This window comes from Lipotes vexillifer, unplaced genomic scaffold (genome assembly GCF_000442215.2).
Source record: "Lipotes vexillifer unplaced genomic scaffold, Lipotes_vexillifer_v1.1 scaffold1285, whole genome shotgun sequence".
NCBI lineage: Eukaryota > Metazoa > Chordata > Mammalia > Artiodactyla > Lipotidae > Lipotes > Lipotes vexillifer.
In genome coordinates this window covers 1196349-1206271 of record NW_006796211.1, presented here as the reverse complement: position 1 = coordinate 1206271, position 9923 = coordinate 1196349, and the positions used below count along the sequence as shown (strand labels likewise).

General features: G+C 36.1%; 2 protein-coding genes across 3 annotated transcripts in view; both read right to left on the bottom strand.

Moving 5' to 3' along the window:
- GPR21 (G protein-coupled receptor 21) overlaps positions 1–552 on the bottom strand; it is a 2008-nt gene extending 1456 nt beyond the window's left edge. The window contains exons 1-2 of the mRNA XM_007468373.1: positions 454–552; positions 1–34 (exon numbers count right to left, since the gene is read on the bottom strand). The exon at positions 1–34 is cut by the window's left edge and continues 1456 nt beyond it. The gene's annotated coding sequence lies outside the window, so the exon portion shown is untranslated. The remainder of the gene's footprint in view (positions 35–453) is intronic.
- Positions 1–9923, bottom strand: part of RABGAP1 (RAB GTPase activating protein 1) — a 160785-nt gene that overhangs the window by 67219 nt on the left and 83643 nt on the right. Inside the window, exon 1 of one of the 2 annotated variants that reach the window (XM_007468375.1) lies at positions 454–687. The exons of the other annotated variant lie outside the window; for it this stretch is intronic. The gene's annotated coding sequence lies outside the window, so the exon portion shown is untranslated. Of the gene's footprint in view, positions 1–453; positions 688–9923 lie in introns of those variants that run through there. 2 annotated transcript variants of the gene reach the window in all.

Sequence of the window (9923 nt, the reverse complement as noted above, 5' to 3'; positions counted from 1 at the left end):
TCAGCAGGAGTTGTAATGAGTCTCCTCTGAACAGCTGATAGAAGAAAAGGAAAGAGCGTTTTACATTTTGCATCCAATGCCCTAATCAAGAACCTGGCTAGCTCGAGCTGGTATCACCCCTCCCACTCTATCCCACCCCACCCGGTACAACTATTCACGGCTACCCTCAGTAGCACCCCACATAATTGGTCCTTACTCTACAGAGGAGGCGCAAAAACAGCAAGCTTTCATGATCAACATAAAACAAAATCAATCGCAAGTCAGATCAATCTAACCCCATTTCCTTTCATTTGAGCTTTTTGGGGAAGAAGAGGAATCTGCTTATAGAATTTAATTACCATGAATAAAATTAGCCAAGATAACTTATTTTCTTCATTGATTCCAATGTAATATTTTGCCTCTCAGAAAAATTTCAACAGCATTGATCTGTCTAGCTCAATTTCAGAGTATTACCTGTAATTCAGCATGCTGCAATCCAAACAAAAGCCACAGAACACCTTAACAGAAAGCCTTGCAACGCAGGAATGTGCCTCAGCCCCGTTTACTGCAGAAATGAGACACAGAGGGAGGGGATAAAGGAGTAGGAGGGGAAATAGGGAGAAGAGGGGCTTGGGAAAAGGAAGAGGCGGGGGAGGGGAAAGAAAACGCCTGTGTGCGCACACACTCTGGCATCTTTAGCAGCTCATTAGAATTCATTGCCAGAGAGGTGCTCCCTGATTTCCAGACTGCACAGTGGGGGAATAACTTAATATGCCTGCAGGGCAGTGTTTGAAGGCTGTTTCCTCGTCTGTCTGGAATCCCCCTCTTAGCAGATGAAGCAGAATTTAGACTGCTAGTAAGGAGAAGAGGTAGTAACCAGGACAGACAGCAAGCCAGGGTCGAAACACACTGCCAGAGGGGTAATGGTGAGAGGAAATTCCTATTTTCTTGTAGCATTTCCCATAGAACAAAGAGCAATGTTAAAGAATGAAAGTGTGTTAACAGTGCATGACAACTGAGGAATCATAATTCAGCACAAGAAGTTCTAGCTAGAAGGCTACATATTTAGCATTAATTTTCTCTCATGATTCACTAAACATGGATCTATTTTAAGAAACGTGACCAAAACAACAAACAAACTTAAAAATTAGGTTTTCAAGAGAAAAAATAAAGAAAATCCCATCTACGCTGAATATTGCAGAAATAGCACACACAAAGAGGAATTACATTGTTCCTGTATTCGACACTATCCTATGGTTTTGAGATACCATTACTTGCTTCTAGTTTGCTGAGAAGTGGTACACAAATATACAAACAAAAGATGGACAAGAAAATGCACCCACTTCCACCCAGGTTTGAAAATTGCAGGAAGTTTCACGGTACAAACTAGCTTTGTATCTTAGAATATACAATCTTGTTTGTGCTTACTTAACACAAGGCAAATTGGGATTTTATTGTGGCTCTTCAGGTGATGTCATAAGTGATGACAATTTTCAGCTAATTGGGAGTGTCAAATTATGACAATTTTTAGTTAATTAGAAAAGTGTACTTTTAGTATCTTTTCCTCCAGGTATCTTTGGTCTCTCAATTCATCCTTCTAAGTAAAGTTTCACGTAACTCAGTAGAGTAAAATAAAATGAACAAATGTTGACATTTGTAAACATTCCAGAAGGTCTGCACACCTGGATGGAGATATATGTTATGTGATCCAACTTTCATTTTTTATCTGTTTCACACACATGCTTTCTCATTGCAGGCAATGGTCACTCAATTACATTTTAAGATCTGAAGTGCTGTGCTTACTACACGAAGGCAAGGAACTCAAAAAACCTACTGAGCATAAGCTTGATAGCTGTAATTGACAGGTCTTATTGGAAAAGATGGCAAAGTGTGGCACAGCAAAAAGACCCATGGCACTGAACACCCATCTGGCTCAAATCCTTGCTTCCTTGCTCTAATATTACTTAGCATCTCTTAGCCTCAGTTTCATCATCTGTAAAATGAGGATCACACTCCCTATTTCATGACGTTGGTGAGAAATAAAGCAGATAGTGTATACAAAAGGCTTACCAATACTTAGTACACAGTGGGTATATAACTTTACTTTCTTCTCACACAACCTCAAACAGCCTTCCTAAATAGTCTGTGTTTTCCCACCAGTCCTACTGCATTGCTTGAGGCTGGGGCTCTTCTGAATCCTAAGGTGCCCTCTCTTATTGTGACTGCCCAGTTCTAAGGGCAATAACAGTTATTTCGACACTTTGCTGCCCTGCATTCCTCAAATACATTGAGGCTATACATATGTAAGGCAAGAAGGAAAGATGGTATGGCACTAATTATTCCCACTAGACAAATAATTTCTCTGCCTATGTCTCAAAACTTGACTTCACTCCTGAGTTCCCCTTTCCTTCTACAATTTGCCTGCTAGTTACACATCTACCTGGATGTCCTACAGAGACTTCAACCACAGCATGACCAAAATTAAATACATTTTTTCCCACCAAATAAGACTCTTCTACTTTTTTTCTCACATTTTCCCAGGCACTCAGGTATGAACTCGGAAATCATCTTGACCACTTTCTCCCTTAATATACCATTCTTAGTTACCACATCTTATGAATCTATTTCTATAATGGCTCCCAATGGCTTAATTTCCTCCTTTTAGTTTTTAATACTTTAGGCTATCATTAAATACTGTCTGGACAGCTAGTCTTGTTCATTTTTCTAATCTATTCATTTCTGCCTCGTTAAAATATCCAATAGCACATGCTTCATTATGGTTATTATGAACTCCATTATTCAAGAAGACTCAATGGCTCCTATTGCCTTTCCAGTCTGATCTCACTATACCGAAACCCCCCAATACCTTGCCCTCCAGCCAAACCACGTTACTCAATATTCTATACATTTGACATAGACTTTATTTTTGAACTTCCATGTTTTGAGTGCTTAATAAATACTGAATTAAAAAAAGAATGATTCCTGAGAGTTGTATTTCAATAAATGGAAAAACCATTCACCAAAGTCAAGAGTGCAGGCTTTTTTAACTACTTATAAATTTGGGCATGTAACTTATTCTTATTCCATCTCAGGTTTCTCATGTATGAAACTAGACAGTTACAATGATAAAAACAGGTAATATATTAACTGATAATTTTAAAGAATTTAAAATGTTATAAAAATGCAACGAAAACCACAAACTGTTACAATACCATTAGTACAATAGTAGTTCTTTCCATTTTGTTTCTATTTTAGTAAAAGCACTCTAGGAGCTATAATCAAAATATTCATACTAGGAATTAAAAAAAATAATCAGTCAAAAGTTAAATGTTTTGTTTTGGATTAAAGGAAACCATTTTCTCCAGAGGAGACAAATTACTAATGATAAGGGGGAGCAATAAATCTATGTCCTCACAAAAATCTATACATACATTTACCTTTAAAAATAATGCAGCCACATGATTTTTTTTTTAATAAAAGAGTATTTCTGTATATATGAGTGGAAGAAAATACATTAAAAATCAATTCTACTTTTCACTGCATAGTGGGATTACAAGTGATTTTTAATTTCTTCTTTATGGATTTCTATGTTTTGTAAATTTGCTAATTTCTATGTGCTATTTTTACAATCAGGTTAAAAAAAAAAAAAGCCAAAGTAATATATAACATGTCCCTTTTGGTAAAGCTAACAAAAAACCTGGCCATATGATGCCCTCCCAGAGCCACACTGAATAGATGATGCCAGGCTAAGTCACCTACTTCATGGGGCTCAGCTCCACTTGTCCTTATGCCATCACTGCAACATTCCTTCAGATGGCCTTGGTACTCAATTTAATCCAAAATAGACACCTACAGCCCCAGTTAAAAATTTTTACAGAATGAGAATATAACTAGATGAACCATGTGAAATTGTTAATATTAAACATTTCATTTCTGGTTAAATATTTTCTGATCTACAAAAATGGAAACTTCTATATGGCTCAACCTAACATTAAAAAATTAAAATAACCAAATCACAGAACTAAAAATGAAAAATGGCAGAAAGAGAATGGAAACACCAAACGAAAAAGAGAAAAGATTGTTCAAATTACATTTATTCTTCTCCCAGCCTCCTCAGCAGTTTATTGTAGATGGAGAAGGATCAACCTCAGTGCTTCAAATTCATAATATTCACTTTCTGGGCATTATCTATCACTTATTATTTAGTAAAAATGAGCTTTAAATGTTGATTTATTTAATTAATATATTATTTTAGTTCAGCTGACGTGGGTGTATTTATGTCGATGTCATTCCAAACCCAATTTAATTCCTCCCTCTCCCTCATCTCGCACATTCATTCAATCACCAAGTGCCAAGGACTCTACCTGTGAAATTTCTCTCAAGAAGTTATCTCTTTCTCTATCCCTTCTGCCACTAAAACAAACCAAGTGACAATTATCTCTTGCATGAATTGCTAACAGGTTTTGCTGCAATTTATCTTATTCCATTCTAACTCAATAATACAAATAATAACAATAACACACCAAGTAACAATTATCTCTTGCATGAATTGCTAACAGGTTTTGCTGCAATTTATCTTATTCCATTCTAACTCAATAATACAAATAATAACAATAACAAACCAAGTAACAATTATCTCTTGCCTGAATTACTAACAGGTTTTGCTGCAATTAATCTTACTCCATTCTAACTCAATGATAATATAAATAATAACAATAACTAAGCGGTTAATTTATACTTACCAGGGGCTATGAATTGTACTAAGTGTTTTCATGCATTATCTAAGCTATTCTAACTACTCTACAAATAAGATACTATTATTATCCCATTTTACACACAGGAAACAAAAGGTTTAATTGTAAATTGCCCAATGTCAATGGCCTGAATACAAAACTAGGATTTGAATCAAGATAATCTACCTTTAGATGGACACACTAAATCACTTTGCATACTGCCTTCCAAACGTGAATATATGATTTGCCTACTTAAAATGACTTCCTATTGCCTGAGATATTAAATATGCCTTATTTAAGCTTTCTAAGATCTGGCTCCTACCTACCTTCTCTGGCTTTACCTACTTTCACACTCTGAAATTCCAAGCTCTTTATCACCCTTGAGAACATGCTTTTCCCCTTGACTTTTAACACCACACATGCCACGCACACATGCCCCCCTATCCTACCACCAAAATCCCCCTCCCTGGATAATTCTGAACAAGAGAACTTTTTGAACCCTTAGATGAGAAGTCCTTGTCATTTGCTGCACAACAATATGTATCTTCTTTTCTATAACCCTCATGCAACTTGATTCCAAATGGTTAGTTAATTGCCTATTTCCCTCATTAGACTGTAGATTCCCTCAAACCAGAGAACAGGTATATTTTATTCATGGGCATAACCATAAGACCTTAACACACGGCCGGCACAAAGCAGGCTTTCAAAGGTATTTCTGATTGACTAAACAACAAATGCCTAATAAAACAACAGGCATTTGTTTTTGGATGGGAAGACCTTTCAAGTAAAATCCTAGTATGGTAACAGTTTAATTCACCCATAATTATTAGGTTCATGCATGTGAAATTGCCTATTTGTAAATCAAACACTGTCAGATATCAGCAATTTTAATATGACCCAACCTAATTATGTTTTTATAGTCTTATAATTCGGGAAGAACTTGAAAACTGCCTGGACAGATATGACTTACAGAAACTCATCAGAGGGTACATGAATTTACAAAGAAGGGATATAGGGACTTAAAAATTATTTTCACAAATAACAATTTAAAGGAATAGTATCTCAGTCCATTAGGAATGCTGTAACAAAAATACCATAGACTGAACTGCCTATAAACAATAAATTTATTTCTCATAGTTCTGGAGACTGGGAAGCCCAAAATCAAGGTGTTGGCAATTTGGTGTCTGGTGAGAATCCACAGTCATCTTACACTGTGTCCTCACATGGCAGAAGGGGCAAGGGAGCTTTCTATGGTCTTTTTTTATAAGGATACTAAACCCATTCATGAGGGCTCTACTCACTTGAGAGGCCCCTTGAAGCTTGAATCTCCTCTCAAAGGCCCCACCTCCAAACACCATCACATTGTTGGGGGTAGTGTTAGGGTTTCAACATATGAATTTTGGGGAGCCAAGAACATTCAATCTATAGCTGACCTACTATGGCAACTGCTATAGTGGAGCAGACAATAAAGTTCTAAAAGTCCACTGGCAATCTGTTTTCTTACAGAATCAGATAGCAAGAGTACTGAGTTGTGAAACAGTAGAATCACAGGCTATTTGGGGGGGCAGGACTCGAACATTCCATTTCATTTTTCCAGAATGTTAAAAGCTTAAAGGAACTTAAAGGAAGCTCAACCATTTACTTCAGCAACCTCATTTCAGCAGAGAAAAGTAAATAGTCAGAACCTCATCTGAGTTCATGTAAGCCAGTGGCAGAGCTGAAACTAGTACCCAGACACTTCCTAACTTCATGGCCAGTGATCTTTTTGCTAACTTGATCCCCTTTTTGTTTAGTATCCACAGGAGGTTCTTATGATTAAATATTATTGAATCCTTGACTATTACCAAATCGACCAGGAAGAGATTTTTAATTAAAACGAAGTTATAATTAGATATTTAAATTATTTTTCCAGACTGGTAAAATGTGGCTGGGCCTCCAGGGCTTCCCTTGGACAATCAGAAATGTAAATATAGATTATTTGGCTCTGGATAAAAACTTGAAATTCATGGCAAAAGACTGTTACCACTGAGGTTTGCCACTAAAATCACTAGCGAAAACAATGCAAATAGGTTTCAGAAAACACAAGGCTGACTGGATGGAAGGAAAGAGAAACATCAGAACACACTGCTATTTCATTATTCTTTTATTTATTAAAAGAATCTGTTAAGGAAGCCATTCTGATGTAAATTTTTGGTACTAAGCAAAATAAATAGTCACTGATATGAAAGGTGAAAAATAACCAAAAGAAAGAAGGACCAGAGGATGATTCTGGAAGCTGGAGACCAGAAAGCACCCTCTTTTCCCTCCATTCTCAACTCCAATTTATTTGATTTACCAGACCCAAATAGCTATAGGTCTTACAGCTGGGAGTAAGAGAGCCTGTAAGAGTCCCTGTGGATTACTTAGGGCTTCTTTCCCCTGTGCCTGACAAGTTCTAACTAGAGACTAGGGTTGAGGAACCCTCTGTCAAAGACCAGAAAGAACAGAAAACTAAAAATCCAGGAGTATTTGGTCTGCAGAAATTTATTCCATGAAGCCAAGGGTAGTTCAATATCAAGAAATCTATCATATGTTGATAACGTATCTACTCCATCAACAAGTTAAAGAAAATCATATTCACTATTAAGTGCTGAAAAAGTCCTTCATAAAATTTCAGTAGACATTCCTAATAAAAAAAAATCAAAGCCTGAGATAGAATAAAATCACTTAAATAAAATAAAAAGTATTACCAAAAAAACCCCACAATTGAATAGCATGCTTTCCAGAAGTCTGAATCACTAAGACCATTTTAATTCAAATCAGGAACTCAATAGGGATGCTAGCTATCACCACCATCATTAAACACTGTCTTAAAACTTCTATCAAATATAAAAACAAGAAAATTTAGTAGCCTGCATAAACAGTGAAAAAAGAAGTGAAACTGTTTTTGCTGCTATTATCATATACCTGAAAATCTTAGAAGATGCTAGTATAAAATTAGGAGGATTAACCAAAATATCAAGAGGTAGATGGATAGAGAATTAGAAAAAATTAATGTCTATTCTCTGTTGTAGCAATTAGCTACTTAGAAATGGAAATCAGAAAAAAAAATATTCCATTTGCTATAGCGACAACACTCTAAGATAATTCTTAGGAATAAATTTAACAAAAGAGGAACAAGACATATATGAAGGCAACTCTGAAGTCTTTACAGACATAAGACCTTGACAAGTGGAAAGGCATACCATATTCTCAGATGTAAAGATATTATAACAATGTATCTTATAACCTAAATTAATATGTGAATTAAATGTAATTCAAACTAGAATCCTTATATAACTTTTCAAGATAATGGTGAGACTGGAGAAAATGACTTTAAAGTTTATATGGAAGATTAAATATGCAAAAATAGATAAGAAGAATATGAAACAGGAAACGGTGAAAAAAAGACTTGCTTTACTGGATATTAGAACATAACTCAGAGCCTCTAACCAAAGCAGTATTGGTATAGGAATACACAAAAATAAATAAATAGAACAAGCTAGAAATCAATCCTAGCATATATGAGAATTTAAGATATAACGAAGATGGCAGTTCTACTCAGTAGGAAAATAGAAGTAGCACAACTGGTTATCCATCTGGGAGAAAGTAAAATTGGACTGCTATCATATGCCATGTACAAAAATAAATTCCAGATGGATTAAAGACATAAAAATGTAACATGTACAATAAAAATCACAAGGAAACATTGGAAAGTATATTTACAAAATCTAGAGGTAGGAGAGACCTTAACCAAGATGCAATTTTCTACATAAAAATTGAAAGTGTATCATATGGCGTGAAACCATAAAGTTAATATAAATCTAAAATTCTAGAAAGATATTTATAACGAAGCTACAAAGAATATAATTATATAAAGTACTTAGAAACTGACATCTTAAAGTTAACAGAAAAATATACAAAGAATATAAAGAGATAATTCATGGAAGAGCAAATCGCTCAAATTTATTTGTAGTCAGGGAACTGCAAACTAAAGACATACTGGCATCACTTACATCCACTGACAGCAAAAATTACAGTGATAACTAATACTGTTTGGGATATGTGTTAACAGGTACATTCCTACATTGCTGGTGGAACTGTGAACTGTCATCGCCTTTCACAGAGGCAATCTGGACATAAGTAAATTAAATACAAAAATTAAATAACAAGTTTAAAAAACATATTACCCTTTGATCCAACAATCACACTACTGAGACTATTCAATAAAAGTCAAAGATTTAGAACATGTGTAAGGTTGTTTAGTAAACACTATTTAGAGGCTAAAAACTTGAAACAAAATAAATGCCTACCAATAGAAGAATAACTGAATAAAAGACTGTACTGTCTTAGTCTGCCTGGGTTTCTATAACAAAGCACCATAGACTGGATGGCTTATAACGAGCAGAATTTTATTGCTCACAATTCTGGAGGCTAGAAGTCTAAGATCAGAGTGCCACACAGCTGGGCTCTGGTGAAGGCCCTCTTCTGGGCTGCACACTGCCGACTTCTAGTTGTATCCTCACATGGTGGAAGGTGGGGAGGATCTTTCCCGAGACTCTTTTATAATGGTGTTAACCCAAGCATGAGGGTTCTGCCCTCATGGCCTAATCACCTCCCAAAGGCCCTGCTTCATTACTATCACCTTGGTATAGTGGTTAGGTTTCAACATGAATTTTAAGGGACACATTTAGACCATAGCACCTGCTATCAATATACACAAGAGGGCTTCCCTGGTGGCGCAGTGGTTGAGAGTCCACCTCCCGATGCAGGGGACACGGGTTCGTGCCCCGGTCTGGGAAGATCCCACATGCCGCGGAGCAGCTGGGCCCATGAGCCATGGCCACTGAGCCTGCGCATCCGGAGCCTGTGCTCTGCAACGGGAGAGGCCACAACAGTGAGAGGCCCACGTACCGCAAAAAAACAAAAACAAAACAACACAACAATGTTCACAGCAGCTTTATAAAAGCTAAAACAGGGAGAAATAAAAAAAGCCACAAACATCTATAATAGCAGAACAGATTTTTTTAAAGTGTGATTTATTCATACAATGGAATATTCTCAGCAATTAAAAAAATGAAAATATAAAACAAACTACTGATAAACTCCCAAAATGGATGACCAAAAGAAGTCAAATACAAATGAGTACATGCTGCATGACTGTATGATTGTTTGTAAATAAAGTTCAAGAAC